We start from the raw sequence: 18,485 nt of genomic DNA, 5'->3' as shown, positions 1-18,485 counted from the left end.
GTGGCTTGAGTGAGTGAGTGAGTGTGGTTTTACGCCGCTTTTAGCAATATTCCAGCAATATCACGGCGGGGGACACCAGAAATGGGCTTCACACATTGTACCTATGTCGTGATTCGAACCCGGGTCTTCGGCGTGACGAGCGAACGCTTTAACCACTAGGCTACCCGACCGCCACTCTGTGGCTTGAAACCTTCTCCACAAATTAAAATAGTTGGATTTAGCCGAAATATATTTGAATTGTCACCGTGTTTCGTTTTGTCGCTGTGTGTACATCTGACTACACTTCTTAACGTTATGACAGGACAGACCGAATGTCAACAACGTCTGACCGTGGCCGTGACGTCTCATAGACTAAGGTTAGAGTAGCTTCCCTTTGACAAACAATTGTTGTTTTGCGTTTATGTGGCTTCGACACTGTATAAGAAACAGATTTCAGTTGGACCTATATTGGCTACTGTCACTGTCCGACTGACACATCACTTACCCTCTGACGTAATAAATATTAATGCGCGCATTCCAGGAAAAGTCGCAATGTTTCGGTAATGTTTGTGAGAGAGGGAAAGCGATTTTGAAGTACAGAATTAATGAATGGCATTATATGATTATATCCATGAAAATATTAATAATTTTGAAAAATTGGGCGTACAACCAGCCAAGGCTCGCTAAATACAATTTTTATTCCTAATGCAGGATATTTACCATTCCCAAACACACTCGCGTGATAACCTCTATGTACCCATGCACCAAACCAAAACAAAGTGTCCAGTGTTTTTATTCCATTTTAACGTTCAGAATTATGTAAATATACAGTGAAAATAGTTTATGAGAGCTTATTTCTATTAGGAAAATGAAACACCAAGCATGACTCTCCAAATGCATTTTTAATTTTACGACACTTTCTCAGATAAAAAAAACACAAAATAACATCCTTCTGTATGTTTCTTATTTGTTCCCATTTCATTTAAAACGTATTCATTTAGTTTTTGTTTTGTATGATATATTTCGTGAAACAAATATCTCAAAAGTTTCACCTGTAGAATAATTTAAGTGAAAGTGTGTTGTTCCTAAATTTAGATACATGTAGCATTTCTGGACGGCAAGATTGAAGAGGAAGTTATAGGCAGTCAATTCGAAATGGATCGTATATGTTGTATCTGCACCAAACAACTCAACAGAAGTTAAGGGTCTGTAGTGTTTTCTGGGAGTGATATTAAAATCATATGCCAAAATAGTATTTTTCCTGAAAGTTGCTTGTTGGGCATTGCAAAGTTACTGGGTTGTGTTTGATACTGAAAACTGCCTTTTTCTACAGATATGTTAAAATGTTATGCAAGGTATAGTTATGTTGTTTGAATAAAAATGTCAGACGAGAGATGACAATACCACGATATCAATAGTGGGTCACATGTATATCTCAGTATAGTGAAATGTGGTACACACCGTTGTGTACACCAAGGCCTTTATGTACATGCTTATCGTCTTTTCTTATTTGAATACTTATGTGACAAAATAATATCAGCCGTAGGTCACACTGTATATGCATATTGTCCCCTGACATACTATTTGATATTTAAAAGCTACGATCCTCTGATCCGGCACTTCCGTTCACGGCCGTCCGAGATACAGTGAGGATTCTCCCTCTTCCGCTACGGAGGAAATAAACAGGGAGATTCTCATTGGTCCCTTGGGAGCCGAATATCTAGTTGCAGCAGGAGCTCGTGGTATATGCTTTCCTGGTCACATTTGTCCTGGAGTAAGCTTCTGTTTCCAGCTTCATTTAATTTCCACATTATGATAGCCTGGGGCATGGTCCTTGTATCTTGTCATGTGTATTAGTCATGTATTTCAACAACCAGCGCTAATGGTATCGCACTGGAACTGTATTGTGTTTATGTGAAGATTCGTGGTGAAGAGGTTCTTAAGGAAAACACTACCATCAGGAGTGTGGAACAATTGATATTCATTAAAGCGACTTAAAAAAAGTTCACAGTGAACAGTACACCCACACCTCAAGATTCATAAGGTGAGATGAGACTCACATTCGGGTCAAATTCGCTGTTCCTTTGCCTCTTGGCCTACGGTTCCATTAGCAAGTACATCTGATTACACAGAGATCTGCTCAGCGAGTTTGGAGATAATACCCACGATAAAAATTAATGCATGATATTTTATTCAATTCAATCTTGGACAAACGAAATAAATGTATTAATATGCAACAGATAATACAAAGTACATGTATAATAATAAGCAAGGAAATTAATGAGATTGTCCAACAAATTGTCAGTGGGTGCTCAGCTTTGGCAAAAAATCAGTATCTAAAGTGGCATGATGGAGTGGCTCGATCATTTTATTATCGTCTCTGCAATGCTTGTGGTTTTGACACGGAGATTCATCCATGTTACGACCCGGAATATGTAGTGGTCGTCATGGAAAATGATACATACAATTTCTTTTGGAATAGGCCTGTATACTACCAACAAACCTGATCTTTTCCCTTTGATAATTCCAATGAAATCATTTATATCATTGAATTCATCTGTCCTATTTGAAACTAATGTGATTGACAAGATTGAGGAAAAACATGGCAAGTATGCGGACCTCGCGTTCGAAATGTCACGCTTACACCCCAAGTGCCAAGTTGTCTGACTTCGCATTGTACTTGGTGCCTTAGGTTTGGTACCTACCAATCTGTTGACTGACATTGGGGGAGAAACCCGGGTTTTCTACCAGGAATACAGCCCTTCTGACAATTTGGGTAATGCAGAAGGATGCAGTATTGGTGAGTCTTCACATTCTCCAAAAGTTCTGGGTGGCTTTGATTTCGTATTTAATTGCACTGTTACCTCAGTGAATGTGTGTATATAAGCATGCATGCTCGACAAAGATGTTTTGTGTTTATTCTATATTTATATGTACATGTATATGTTGTTGAAATGATTGTGTACCATTTATGCCTTAATGTAAATAATAGTTATTTCACGTCAGACAGCTTTGGTGGTGAATGAGTCCAAGGTGTTTTATTTATAAATGAACTGAGGTATGATACACTAGTTGACATAAGTTTCGGAAACTGATATGTTCGAATACTGGTCCATGCTCCTAAACTGACTGGATTCTGTGCATGGGCTATTTTTAGCACTGCACGCCATCTATTTAACTCACGAAACATTTGGCAATATGCCTGCAACCAGAACAGTGTGACAGATCCTTGCATAAATTATTCTAAAACATTTCCTGGTATAATATCTTAAATTATTTACATTTAGAGAGTCAGTGAGTTGAGTTTAACGCCACTTTAAGCAGTATTCCAGGTATATTACAGCGTGTCAGCTTGATGTGGGAGGAAAGCCCAATAAGATACAGGTTTCAGATGTTTACCACTTTGGTGAAACCCAATAGGTCTTTGGCGTGCCCAAAGGATGCAACTGTGCACAGCAATTCGCAGCGCCTCAGATGACTGAGCCACCCTGAGCCTTACCTACATTTCAAACTTTGCCATGTTAATGAATCAATTTACCAATGACCTTAAATTGTTTGTTACATTTGTACAATTGCATTTCTGTTAAAACCTAACTCTTATCAAAACTATTTAATTTTCTCAAAATATTCCAAACATGTTTTCTGATTGAACATCGGAACAACTGTTACACGTTATAATTCCGACCTACAGGAAATGCCTACTCAGTTGGAATAATGTGTGTGCCTCATCATGGAATCCGTGGTCACATCCTATCCTATGCTATTGTTTTCCTCCCTTGATGAAGTGCTTTATGTTCTTTAGAAGACCTTAAAGAAAAAAACGAGGTGCAGATATATTGCAAAATATAGTCAAGACAGTGAAATATTCAAGCAAAAGCATGGTGTGCAGACACTCAACTTCAACCTGGCAACTCGGCCCCTCTATACGGATAAAGCTGTCTAAGTCACAGTGTAGGTAGTGTGTAATTTGGAACACATGTGAAAAAAGAGAAGATAATATACGTTATGGAAATGACTGGCACGCACAAGCATGCAGTAACCATTAAACATCTTCTTTATAGCCACATAACGTATTTGAGACAAGTGAAATTAATACCATGATAATTCTCTCAAAACGTAAACGATTTGTTTGATTTTTTGCAATCTCACAAAAGAACCAAGTTTTATTCTGTCGAAACATTCGATTTTCTATCTTTGTACACCACTCACTATCCCACACAACAAACATAATGGAAAACTTCATTCCTTTGTCCGTGGGACATTTGCCACTCAATGTGGTCACCCTACATAAAACAAAAACATCTCCACAAAATAGGATGGAGGAATGGCTTCAACTTTCCAATAGTTTACTTTCATTTTCTGTCGATCAACAGTTTTAGCTTGGGTGTCTTCAGCTTTTAGGTACAATCGAGCTTGTTCTTTCAACGGAGGTTTCAAAAAGCGTTATTCGACTCTTGTTCAAAAGTTGTTTGATCAATGTTACATCATTCAAGGCATCAGTAAAATTTTCAAAAAGTGTAATGAGAGACAGAGTGGTGAAGAGGACATTTCCAAATTTGACGCATCAGTGACAAAAATGATGTCTGATGAAAGTCCCTCTTGGACGTGTACCACATGTTGCCCTGTTTGTTTTAGGTGGACAATTTATTTCCTTGTATGTGATGGGTGCCACCGTTGTGGCAGGATACGCTCATGATTTCGCAAACACATGGTATCATCATTATTGTATTGTCGTTCATAAACACTTTTTTATTATTTAATCGGAATCTTTCACTGGACTCTGCTTTTGATCATGAACTAGTTTTGTTGTGTATTCCTGTAGATCCACACATAATGGAAACCGTACATGCTATTCATATCTCCATTTATTATTTGATAGCGAGTCATAAACACTTGCTTATGATATGGTCGAAATGGAACAAATCAAATATACTTTTAGCAGAGATTGTCTTATGAATGTGGACATGATTTTCTCGAATTTAATCAAATAGTGTTCTTAGTGTAGTTTAGCAATCATATCCTGAAAACACGTACTCGCTATGTATTCATTTAATGCTCACCAGTCCCTTTTGGTCGGCCTGAGTTAGGTCTAGCTGGAGCTACAACCAATCCACCAACAGCCATGGGAGGATTGAAGACACCTGGAGGTGGATACCCGACAACTGGGGGGAGATAGGTTATCGGTACGGTACCGTACGCAGTCGGTGTAGCAGTAGCCATAACTACTCCACCAGCAGGCATTGGAGGAGTGGCTACTGGAGGTGGGTATCTGGCTACTGGAGGTGGGTATCCTCTGTATGCAGCTTTAAAATGAATATAGGAATTATAGTATGTGCTACTCTCCATATTGTATTGATTGTTTAAGGGGTGTATGTATGTACGTGTTCCAGCGTGTTTGGTGTTATACACAGTTATGGAAGGATCTGAGGCCTTTGAATCAAACACATCGTGGTGTATATTGGAATTGTGTGGATGGTACATGTAAAACGTTGAGCAGATAAAGCATGCCATGTGTAGTGCTTGTTATATCTATGTAGCTTGTTAATATTTCACAGAAATGATATTCTCTTCAGCAAGGTGAACAGTCAATGAAACACGTGGTATGTTTTCATGTCGATGTCTAAAGCATCATCCGCATCCCTAAAACCTTCTAAATTGCAAGGCAAAAGGAAGTTCATACCCATGTTGGATGGTACATAAACATGTAACAAACAAGAATCAGGAATTAGCATTTGTCCTTTTGAAATCAACTGCCACGTGGGGATTCCGTTGTGGCGGCCACGTGGGGATTCCTTTGTGGCGGCCACGTGGGGATTCCGTTGTGGCTGCCATGTGGGGATTCCGTTGTGGCGACCACGTGGGGATTCCTTTGTGGCTGCCATGTGGGGATTCCTTTGTGGCGGCCACGTGGAGATTCCATTGTGGCTGCCATGTGGGGATTCCGTTGTGGCTGCCATGTGGGGATTCCTTTGTGGCGGCCTCGTGGGGATTCCGTTGTGGCTGCCATGTGGGGATTCCTTTGTGGCGGCCACGTGGGGATTCCGTTGTGGCTGCCATGTGGGGATTCCTTTGTGGCTGCCACGTGGAGATTCCGTTATGGCTGCCATGTGGGGATTCTTTTGTGGCGGCCACGTGGGTATTCCGTTATCGAATAGTTCCCCGGCGGCCCATGCTGGTCGACTTAATGGATGGTGTGGTTATAATGTAAACATGTATTTTGTTATATATTTCTCAATTGTCCACCATGCTTACCATTTCGTTGTTGTTCATAGCTTATTCTCTGCATCTGAAAGTGTATGAACAACATGTATCATTCTTACGTCACTATACCTCAGCACCGTATTTCAAACCTGTAACTTCATCAATAAACGCCCTTGCATATTTTCAAAAATAACTTCAAAATATATAAATTGATGTTACCGCACAATCATAATGATTCAAGCCATATATTGGTTTGTCCATTAGTAGAATCATAAGCACAAATATTCTAAATATAGGAGCAAAAAACAGGAGATGAAATTATGAATTCATAATATGATTGTTGTTGTAGTGTTAGTCAATGATTGAAGCACTGTTAAAAAGTTCAGTGGGTTTCAGAGTCAACAGACATGGCAGGCTTGATCGTCCGAGGAACTTTGGGATGGAACAGTTTCTAGAAGGCTGGCTGTACCAATATAAGAGTGAGTGAGTGAGTGAGTATGCGCCGCTTTTAGCAATATTCCAGCAATATCACGTCGTGAGACACGAGAAATGTCTCATTGTACTCATGTCGGGAATCGAACCCGGGTCTTCGGCGTGACGAGCGAACGCTTTAACCACTAGGCTACCCAACCGCCCCACCAATATAAGAGCGACCGTTTGCAACATGACTTGCGTTTTAACTACCTGCCCAGTGCCGACTATGACAAAGAAATCCTGCCAGTTTCCATCACTTTCCCGGACTCAAGAATGAAGACAGCCCTTTTTGACAGTGAAATATGCTGGTCGTGATGGCAGCTGCATGTAATGAAGGGCCTGCTACTCACTGCTGCTGCCATTTGGTTGACCCATTGTATTGCCTTTTCCGAAAGTAAACCTAAACGTTTGTTTTACCACAATTTGGTAATTATTCTTTGATTTTTTTTTTTTTTAGAAATGTGTTATTGTTATGAAAGGGTTTTATCACTTTTATTTAACAAGAATGAGAAAGTCTCAAATTGTATAATAATGCCAGGACTATATTCTGGAACAAGATCATTATTCAAAGTATATTAGAGTGTTGGAAAAGGTTCCAGGTAGACACCTAGCTATTAGACAAAGCAAATAACTGAACAAATGATATGGCTACAAAAACTATTCACATATGGTAATACCACCTTGTTATACAGAAATTGGTTGACTATGACCTTGCCTTAAACGCATCTAAAATATAATATAGAAACTGTCAGAATCATTCACGGCTGAATGGAGTTTACTATTTCTGATGAAATGTTCACCACAATGTAAACAATAAGTGATTCCAAATAAATGTCCCTATACTACTTGCTTCACTCTGCATCCATCTCCGTTCTCGCTGCTCATCTGAAAATAGTAATTCAACTTATGATTTGATAAACATTGGAATTAGGTAGATATTGTATTGAACATAGGAAACAAATATATCTTGTATTTAAAATGGGATATAAGTAGATATTGTATTTAACATGGGAAACAAATATATATTGTATTTAACATGGGATATAAGTAGATATTGTATTTAACATGGGATATAAGTGTATATTGTATTTAACATGGGATATAAGTAGATATTGTATTTAACATGGGAAACAAATATATATTGTATTTAACATGGGATATAAGTAGATATTGTATCTAACATGGAATATAAGTAGAAATTGTATTTAACATTGGATATAAGTAGATATTGTATTTAACATGGGATATAAGTAGATATTGTATTTAACATGGGATATAAGTAGATATTGTATTTAACATGGGAAACAAATATATATTGTATTTAACATGGGAAACAAATATATATTGTATTTAACATGGGAAACAAATATATATTGTATTTAACATGGGATATAAGTAGATATTGTATTGAACATCGGATATAAGTATATATTGTATTAAACATCGGAAACAAATATATATTGTATTTAACATGGTATATAAGTACAAAATGTATTTAACCTGGGATATAAATACATACTGTATATATCATAGAAAATATGTCTGTATTGTATTTTACTTAGGAAATAAGTATAAACTGTTTTTGACGTGGAAAATAAGTATATATTGAACTTAAAATTTGAAATAAGAATGTATTGCATGCTTCCGGTGGCATTCGTAGTAGGACGACAGGACGTGTCTAATACCTCAACATATATCCTAAATGATAATGGAATTCAGGTTTCAAATAAACCTGAACCGGCTGGCAGGATGTGTTTAGTTGTTTACATGCAAAGTTGAAAACTGAACTTTTAATGTAAAAGTGTAGGACTTCGTGTCGTGTACAAAAGGCTAAAACAGTGAAAATGTCGACTCAAAGATGCAGGGAATACTGTACTCAACAACAAAAGTTTCTGTGACACAAACATTTTAGTGTATTTTTCAAACAAGTAAAGTTTGGTTTCAATATGGTAGTACATGTATGGAATCAAGTCACAAAAACGCAACTGCTACAGAAAAGCATGCATTCCATGAAAAAGTTGACTTTTATGCAAGTCCCATGCATTTCACTACCTAAGAATGGGTATTATAACGTGTGCGTTAACGGGATTCCCTATGCATTGTTTAGCATCGTGCTGACAACAACCACTCAGAAAAACAACAAAATTACGCAATTATTCAACATTACGAAATGCCACGCCTGTCCGAAAATGAGCGTCTGCGAGCCATTGGTATGCTTGAAGCAGGATGGAGTCAACGTGATGTTGTAAGACAATTAAACGCCCACAAAAACACCATTTGGTGTTTATGGCAACATTGGCAACAGAGGAATGCAGTCAGACACCATACTCGGAGTAACAGACCACCCGTAACCAATAATCGACAAGACAACTGGATTCGAACAACACACCTACGAAATCGATTCCAGCCAGCAACAGTGACTGCAAGAAACATCCCTGGCTTTCGACGAATATCTTCACAAACCGTACGTCGTCGCCTCAAATGTGCAGGGATTGTCGCCAGAAGACCCGCCAGACGTCCCATTTTGACAGGAAACCACCGTCAAGCACGTCTACAGTGGTGCAGACAGCGTCTACGCTGGACGGGCATGCAGTGGTACAAGTTCTATTCACAGACGAGTCTCGTTTTCACCTCAGCCACAGCGATGGGCGGATTCGAGTGTACCGACGTCGAGGTGAACGTCTTTCAATCATTGTGTCATGGATGGGTGCGGGGGTGGCAGCGTTATGGTATGGGGTGGGATTACAGCAAGACAGACGACCCGTTTGATAGTGGTAGACGAAAATCTCTATGGACAGCGCTACCGCGACGAGATCATCGTCCCTGTTGTTCTACCGTTTTTGCGTCGTCATGGCCAAGGCATTACCTTTCAACACGACAACGCCCGGCCTCGACAATTGCTCGACTTGTTCAGGATTCAACAAAACAACGTGAATGTCATCCCCTGGTCGACTCGCTCCCCTGATCTCTCACCAATCGAGCACATGTGGGATGAGATGGATCGGCGCCTTCGGCGTCATCCACGTGTTCCACAGACGCTCCAGGAACTTCGAAACGTGCTCCAGCAGATATGGACAGATATCCCACAGGACCTTGTGCGACGCCTGTCTATTCCATGAGACGAAGATGTGTTGCTTGCATCGCAACCAGAGGTGGACACACACGCTATTGATTTGTAAGTTGACATTTTGGCATGGTCATTTTTATTTATGAAATCACGCATTTTCTGGAGTCAGTATGGCAAATTGAACCATTTGAATACTTACATGAGTCTTTTATCTGTTGCAGACCGAAATTGTTTCAGATTTGGTAAAAAAAATAACTTTGCATTAAATCTTATTCAATGTCACACGAAATTTTGTTGTTCAGTATATATGCTACTGTATAAATTAGTGAGCGTGTCATTTTACCTTTTTAGCCAAATGTAACCTGTTTCGAATGGATAATCAAATCTGTTTATTCTCTGCCGTTGACGTTCTACATCTACTTTGTTCTTGGTAATTATTTTGGCAATACTAATACTCGAATATATTTATAATATGTCAAAAGTTTAATGCATTTATGAAGTAACTTCTCTACTCTATTGTCTGCTTACTTTGCAGTTGTTCCTCCATGGCTGCCTGTTTTTCCAGCATCAGTCGTCGTGCTTCTTGTTCCTCCATGGCTGCCTGTTTTTCCAGCATGAGTCGTCGTGTTTCTTGTTCCTCCATGGCTGCCTGTTTTTCCTGCATGAGTTGTCGTGTTTCCTCCTCCCTCTCAGACTGCTCCTTCACTTCCTGTATCTGCCATGTAATGTTTATAATGAGTTACAGGCTCTATGTGATGTTGTCATTAAGGACGATTTCAGTTTTTCTAAATTTAGATATAAGTTTTTAAAAAATGAATAGGTATTGATCTAGTGCTCCAAACGTCCTAAAACGGTTGTTGTGTATTGTGTTGCACCCTGTGCACTTCTCACTGTGTACTCCTCAGGCATACATGACAACATGGTTTTAACAAGATTTACTGACATTAGTAAACCTTTCTAACATATTTTAATCAGATATTTATCAAGCCTTCATGAATAAGAACACCCTGGTATCTGTATGTTATTATGCTAACCATAAAACAAATGACTACACATTTGGTCGTTTACGTAGGAGCATCTTTAGCTTGCCGTAGGCAATGTCTGACCTGCCTTAGAGTGAGAATTAATTCACGTTTTTATGTTAGTCATATTGTGGTTTAATGACATCCCACTTTGTTTTTACTTTCAGTCATAATGTTCTAAAATTACATCTCACTATTTCAATTGTCACTCATGATAGGAAAGTACAGCAAATTGTTTTCAGGAATCCTCTCAATCCAGCAATCAACAAGAACTATTTCTGAATACCTCTTTCTGCATTGCTTGTTGATCGGTATCTTCATCTGAAATTAGTAGCACACAATAAGTCGAGCGCAAACTGAGTCAATATTATGTTTAGTATGGTGGGTGAGATCTGTTAGGGACACGTGGAAGGCAAGTAATATGAAGTCTTCTTTAAAAGTAATAAGTATGACCTTCTTTCGTCCGTGTTTATCTCGCTTCACCTTTATGTACTGGTTATGTTTAATGTATTGCTGGTATGAATTATTCATTGTTAATCAGGTTTACTATTTTTACCTGGCTCCTCAGAGGCCTGGCCCTGGTCACAATCCGCATCACCATAGTTGTCCTCTGTGGATTCAATAAATAGCATGTACGATTTCTATAAAGCATATACCTACATGTACAAACATCAAAACTGTCCATGGTCAAAGTTTATCATTCCTATTAAATAATATGCATGTGTTTTGAATCACTTTAAAATAGTGATGATTCCAGGTGTTCGCGAAAAGGTGAGCGTGTCCTGCCACATCGGTGTTACACATCATAAACACATGCAAAGGGAAGTCAAGTGACAATATGAAAAAAACATATAAGAAAAAAGTTAGTTATTGAAAAATCGAAGTCACCTTGCTTGTCATACAATCTTATGGATAGTGTGTTGTTACTCTGATTGTGTATGAGTAAATATAAATTTGAAACAGATGAGGTGTTTTGTCTTGTCTTATTATATTTCCAGTTCAGTTTCGGAAATCAACGGAAGGTAAACGTTTTGGCCTGGTCCTCTTGTTTTGATTTTACCAACCCATTCCAAACTTTACACAATAAGTAATATATTTACAACAACATTTATTTATCGTGTATTAGCGACATACACGTGCTGACTTGCGCTCCTTAGGAACGCCAGAAACGTATGATCGTGGGTTTGAGTCCTGGTTCAAAGTGGCGTTGAACCTAACGTACCCACTTATTCATTCAAACGCTCATACCTGACACAGCACTGTCCTATGCTATGTTGACACATCTCTAAGAGCTGATGTTCTTCTTGATATGTGTCAGGACATAGACACTTAAAACATGAATATGTATATATATATTTACCCTCAGCTTTGTCTGTTTGGTCATCTGGTTTTCGGAGATCAATGATGCAGTCTTTGATGATCTGCACTGCGCCATCTTGCTGTTCGCCAGAATCGTCTCTCTGTCTGATGTTCAGGTCGAGGAACTGAAGGTTTCCACCGAGTAGATTTTAGAATTTTCGATGGTTTGTTCATTTTCCATGCCTCCGTGTACTTCCCCAACAACAGTAGCGTCCTTGACAGTACCACCTGCAACTCCAGTGACTTCCTTCGGTTTGTCATCTGCATCTTTGTCATCACCATCCGGCTGGCCTCTGTTACCTGTGATACAGATGTCGCTGTCAATCACGGTCTGTTTTTTGCGCATTCCGCCTTTTACCACGCCAACTACAGTCGAGTTGTCAACATCTCCCCCAGTAACGCCCGAAATGTGCTCCACTCCAACATCAGAAGAATCAACATCTTCATTGGATGAAGTCCCCATCACCTGATTCATGCTGCCCTCTTCATCCACGCCTGTGGCGCCTGTGATGTGCACATCATTGACAACGTTTGTCACGTGTTGCATGTTGTCCTCTACATTGACGACATCACCTCCCAAAGAGTCGTTGCTAAGTTGTCCATCTTTGACCACGCTGGTCAGGTTTTGAATATTGCCCTCTTCCTCCACGGTATAATCTCCCTCGCTGACGCCTTTAATTTGTGCTTCCTCGACATTAGCAGAAGAAATATGACCTTCTGAGACGAGTTCCGCGTTGGACCTTTCCTTCATCATTTTAGAATGACCCCTGGCAGTCTCAGCAACAGCCGTTCTAGAACTGTCAGGATGAGATGATCTCCATCCCTTCATCAAATTTCTAAAACGCTTTGCGCTTTCTGTATTTCCTCGAGCAAAAGCTTCAATTTCACAATTAAAGCGTTCATCAGTTTTACCTTCAAAGTAAGCTATTATTTCCTGTACCGTGTATACTTTACCCTCCATAGTTGATACTGTCGTCTTCTTGTTGCTGTGATGTAATATTTCCACCTCACTTTATATAACTTGTCTGTCTAGGCACTTAGAAGATTGCCTTGTTTGCTGTTGTTATTTTCTATCACTGGGTAGATTTTGAGAAGTCCTTTTCCTGGTGCCTTTAGTTTAGATTTCTGCAAATTAAGAAGTAGGGGGCAATGCAAGTGAAATTCAATCGCATTTATACAGTTCATCTACATCTCATAGCTGAGTATATGATGATAAGACATTCAGTCATTCCCATACTTTCACAGTCTACAAATTATTTCACTGAAACTGTCGGAATATTCCCGAGGCTTACGCTGTGTTTCACGATGCGGTGTCTATAATCATGATCATATCTTATCAGGTCTATTTGTGTTGTCTTGAAAAATGTTCTCTAAACAATAGCAAAAGAAGCATCCCAAGATTAAACAGCAGAAAACTAATCATGGGAGGAACTGAGATTATTGAGAACTTATTATTGCTTATTATTGTAATACAACGTTTTTTCAATTGCTCCATGGCAGCCTTAAAAAGATCACAAATTAATTGAATCAAATCATATGTGCTGAAGTCGACAGTCGTACATCAATATCTGAATATTCTAGATCTTTTGAGCAATGTTTTATCATGTGATCTCCAAAATCTTCATAAGATTTTATTTTTCACTATTGTGTGTGTGGTCTTGCCATCTATTCTCGTATCGTAAGCCAGAAATTCTTCCTAGGATTTAATAGTAGGGAAAATTTTAGACACCCGTAGGATTTAACAGTAAAAAAAACAAACAATTATGACACCTGTAGGATTTAATAGTAGAAAAGTATTTATCACACCCTTTATGATTTAACAGTTGAGAAGTAATAATGACTCACTCAACGTAATTTGAAACAATGAGAATTGACCTACTCTATATATCTATTCATGTAGAATACGTTCTCGGTTAAAGACGCGACAACATTCACTGTTCTAGAATGATGCTCGAATATATTTCTATCGCAACCTTCGGGCGTTTCCTTTAAGTGCCACATCCCATTACTTGCAGTTGTCCCTATACATCTAGTCGGCACACCAGATTGAAGCGAGTACATGACATGTTTTCTGTTTATGTGTGCACAACATTTCAAGGTAGGTGTAAACTTAAAACTCAAAGTATGCACACCCGTTTGAAGTTTATAAATCCATAAACGCGAAAAACATGTTGAAGTCAATTCTTATAAATAAATATGTAAATAAATTAATAATTTCACAGACTGCTTATTTAATAATTAACACACAAACAACTGGAGACAACACAATCAAGCTTCATTTATATTGGTACCTTCAGTATATAGATCATGCATGTATACTCTAAACAAATAAACGGAATACGGATACGTTTGGCCATTAAAGCAAAATTTGCGAACCAAGAGGTGCACAAGGAAGAGGTTTAATGTGTTATCGTGTCAACAACACTAAGAACGTTATTAAAGTGCAGTTTTTTTATTGCCTGGCATCAACCCCAATCGAACGGTGACAGTTCCACAACATGCCAAGATTAACAGAAGTGCAAAGAAACTACGGCATTGGCCGCTTGCAGGCAGGGGATTCCAGATCAGCTATAGCCAGGGTTTTCATTGTAGCGCCCAGCACCATCACAAGGCTATGGGGTCAGTTTCTACAGCATGGGTCAATACGTGATCGGTCAAGGTCGGGACAACCAAGAGTAACTACCCCCGCCCGAAATCGCTACATCCGACTGCGCCACCTACGAGAAAGGGCGACCACAGCCACGTCAACATCATTTAAAAGACCCGGACTGCGCAGAATCTCCGACCAGACCGTACGAACCCGCTTAAGAGCAGCAGGTCTACGGGCATCATAATGAGTGAACAACATCGTCAACAACGACAGTATTGGTGTGGACAACACAGGGTGTGGCCTCAACGGCGATGGAGAGATTCAGCAACGAATGAAGATGTCTCCCTCCATCGAGGGGATGGAAGAGCCCGGGCATACTGGACTCTTCCATGGGCAAGAGATGTCAGACAGCTATCGATTCCGACGGGGGACATATGCGTTATTGATGGTAGCTGACCTTCACCTTGGACCTTTACTATGTATCGATAACTGAGATGACTAAAGTCACCAAGTGTTCTCTCCTAAACATGACCATGACAAGTACTCTCAATTGCCTTCCGTCAACAAACAGTTTCCCATGCAGCAAAACCTTATTGCCGAAATATATTCTTGACAGCCACATCATATTAAATCATAACTCTTAACCCCTGTTTGTTCCACTATTTGTTTAACCACAACATAAATGCCATGAAAGGGCTGGTGGTTTGGCCAGTAGGGCTGGGACGAGCCGAAATTTACCACACGGGTACCCACACCCCTATGAACAGACCCTACCCGGGTACCCGCTGTAGGTCTCAAGAGATAGGTCCAAATGACCGAAGCACTGGGAAAATGCTTTCAGATACTCGTATAAAACGATCTGGTCATGCATAAACTGAAGTTGACTGAAGTATTATTTTTATTCAAACATATAACGCCAGATCCGAGTACCCGAGTTACCTGTGCCAGCCCTAGTAGCCTGGTGGTTAAAGCGTTCCAATTCCCCACATAGGTACAATGTGTGACGCGAATCTCTGGTGTCCCCGCCGTGATATGGCTGAACATCATACTCACTCACTGTAGAACTCGTAGGGATTGAAAAAAGTTGTCGGAGGATTCGAGACAACCTACTTAGTGAATGTTTTAAAGAAAAACAACATATCATAAGACATGCTAACTTATAATTCAAATTCGCTTTCCTAGTTTCTAAGGGGCGTCGGATAGCCTAGTGGTTAAAGTGTTCGCTCATCACGCCGAAGACCCGGGTTCGATTCCCCACATGGGTACAATGTGTGAAGCCTATTTCTGGTGTCACGCAGCATGATATTGCTGGAATATTGCTAAAAGAGGCGTAAAACCGTACTCACTCACTACTAATTTCTAAATTCCCATGTGTCAAGGGAAGTCACATGAGAACAATAACTTGCTGCATACAGTAATCAGCTGGCTCCTTCGATGCCAGGTCTGCTTGTTGATTAGGCTCGATTAGATAGCAAATGTTTAGAAAGCATCCTCCCTTTGATGTAATTAAAACAAACGGAGGTCAGTCGGTTGTGTACGAAGCAAGTTTAAACTTTGGCATGCGTGGGTGTGTGGACGCAATTTTTTAATATTTTTTAACTGTTCGAGTGACCAGGAGACCTTTATGCTTAATTGGATAATTGGGATTCCCAAACGAGTTCGAGACAATATGGAATTTGACACATCGAGTTCACAGATCCGAGTATAAATTGTGATAAATATAGACGCAGGGACCGGAAGGTGAGTTCGAGACAACCGGCAACTCGACACATCCGAGTTCCACAAAACGAGATTAGACTGGAGTTGAAAAGCAGCAATATGTGACGGGGGACACTTTAATTGTGCAGTCATCACAATTCGTTAGTTCATTATAGGTCTCTGCAGATTGATTGTATCTCCGAAATATGTATGTATACCTTCTGCAGGATGTATTTATCTGTGATTCAATATCAGGATTTCTATGAAGTAGTTAATTCTCCAAACATATAAATGTGTGCAGTGAAATGTCAAATCAAATTCATGTAAGAAGAAATATTTCATTGTGATATATGCTCCTGTCTAAATGGTTAGACTAAATCACACAATGGACTCTGCTTTTCACAGAGATTTCTTATGAATATTGAAAAGGGCTTATATATATATTTTTAAAGCGTTCAATGAAGCAAGTGTCACGAGTCACGTTTTCTTAACTAATTATCTAGTTATGTAACTCTCATAAAGGGAAGATGCGTTAATGTAAAGTATTTTCCATAATTTCAGTACTCACAAAATAACTGCTTGTGTCCGTACTGCCCAACACACAACCTTCTCAACATCAAGTTGAAATCCTGTTACGCCCCTCTCTTTCAAACTTTAAACTTCCCTATCGGGTCAGGTGACTTTGTTTTTTCTTCTTTCAGATAGGCCGTTATCAGACATGATAAAAAACGTAATCTAAGTGTATCTTGTCATCAGTCAGTAATGTTTTGCACTTATACATCGGTTTATACATGATGTTGCACCATAATTAATGGAGCTCTAGCCTTATCAACAAATGTAACGAGTCACTAAAACCATGACACCATTGTATTTGATTTCAGTGCTGGTTCATGTCTGTGACATCGTCGGAGAAAGACGACACTGGTATTTTGAGTCAAACATATCTCCCCTTATTTTCGTTCATGGTATTGGAAATATCCATGTATAAAACGGAATGTGATGCTTTTTCGACACAACATAAAAGGACTGTTTTTACAATGTAAAACACCTGTTTTGTATCAAATACCCAAAGAAAATTTCAAAACAACTAACATTGTATTCAATATTGAACACATATTTGTTCATTATTATGTGATCATGACAACTGTATCACCTCAGTATCATAATGATCATGCCATGTGTATCATCTCCCCAGCAAACAATTCTACGTTGTGACAACGTTGTGACAACGTTGACTTTTCGTTGCTATAACGTTGTGATGTTACGTTGTCACAACGTAAATCTGTAGACTCCCAGATTGGTTGCTACAACGTTGTGCATAAACCAAAATACAACCAAATCAAGACGTTGTCACAACGTCCATTTTTTACATTGCTACAACGTTTAACCAAAACGTCGCGACAACGTAGGTATCGCATACTGTTCACATATGGCGACACTACGGCGACACTACAGCCATTGCAGCACGTTGCTGCAATGTCCATGTAGATTAACGCCTGTATTATTACTCAATACCTCCAGGGCAGCCTGAAAAGTTTGTAACAATCTAGTTAAGACATCAGGTACCAAGCAATACATTCTGCAAACTGAATTCACTTTAACCCTATCCATGAAACAGCAAGTCAATGAAATGCACTCTCTTTTGGCAGAGTTTGAAATACGGCCAAGATCAAAATCTAAATGTTTTAAATTGCATGTACAATTTGGTTATATAATATTTTTTTTCCCAAACAATTTTCAAGGCTATGTGCAAATTGTTCACAAATGTTTCAACACAAATAAAATATATTTGATTTTCCCCCGAATTTGCAGATTAAAACCACCAAACAATTAGCCCTGCACAAATTGAAACATTTAAATTTTCTTGGCCTTACCCCATACATTCAGCATTGAGAGCAACACTGTGACAAACAGAATAGTCTATGCATCTGATGTCCTAAGATCCATTTCCCAGTAAACGAAATGACAATATAATTCTGGTTGAGGTGACCTTTATTTATTTGTTAAATGACAAGTCAGAACTTGGTCTGAGTGGCTGAGGAGCCTTTTCAGTCCTCAAATGAAAAGTCACAGGGATGATCTTCAACTGTATCCA

General features: G+C 39.2%; 1 pseudogene; it reads right to left on the bottom strand.

The window, feature by feature from the left end:
- Nucleotides 1-3,731: 3,731 nt before the first annotated feature.
- On the bottom strand, nt 3,732-13,063 carry LOC139477294 (uncharacterized; annotated as a pseudogene).
- Between the last annotated feature and the right edge of the window lie 5,422 nt (nt 13,064-18,485).

This window comes from Haliotis cracherodii, unplaced genomic scaffold, assembly GCF_022045235.1.
Source record: "Haliotis cracherodii isolate W230 unplaced genomic scaffold, xgHalCrac1.p SCAF_32, whole genome shotgun sequence".
Classification (NCBI taxonomy): domain Eukaryota; kingdom Metazoa; phylum Mollusca; class Gastropoda; order Lepetellida; family Haliotidae; genus Haliotis; species Haliotis cracherodii.
This window is presented reverse-complemented; position numbering and strand designations above follow the sequence as displayed.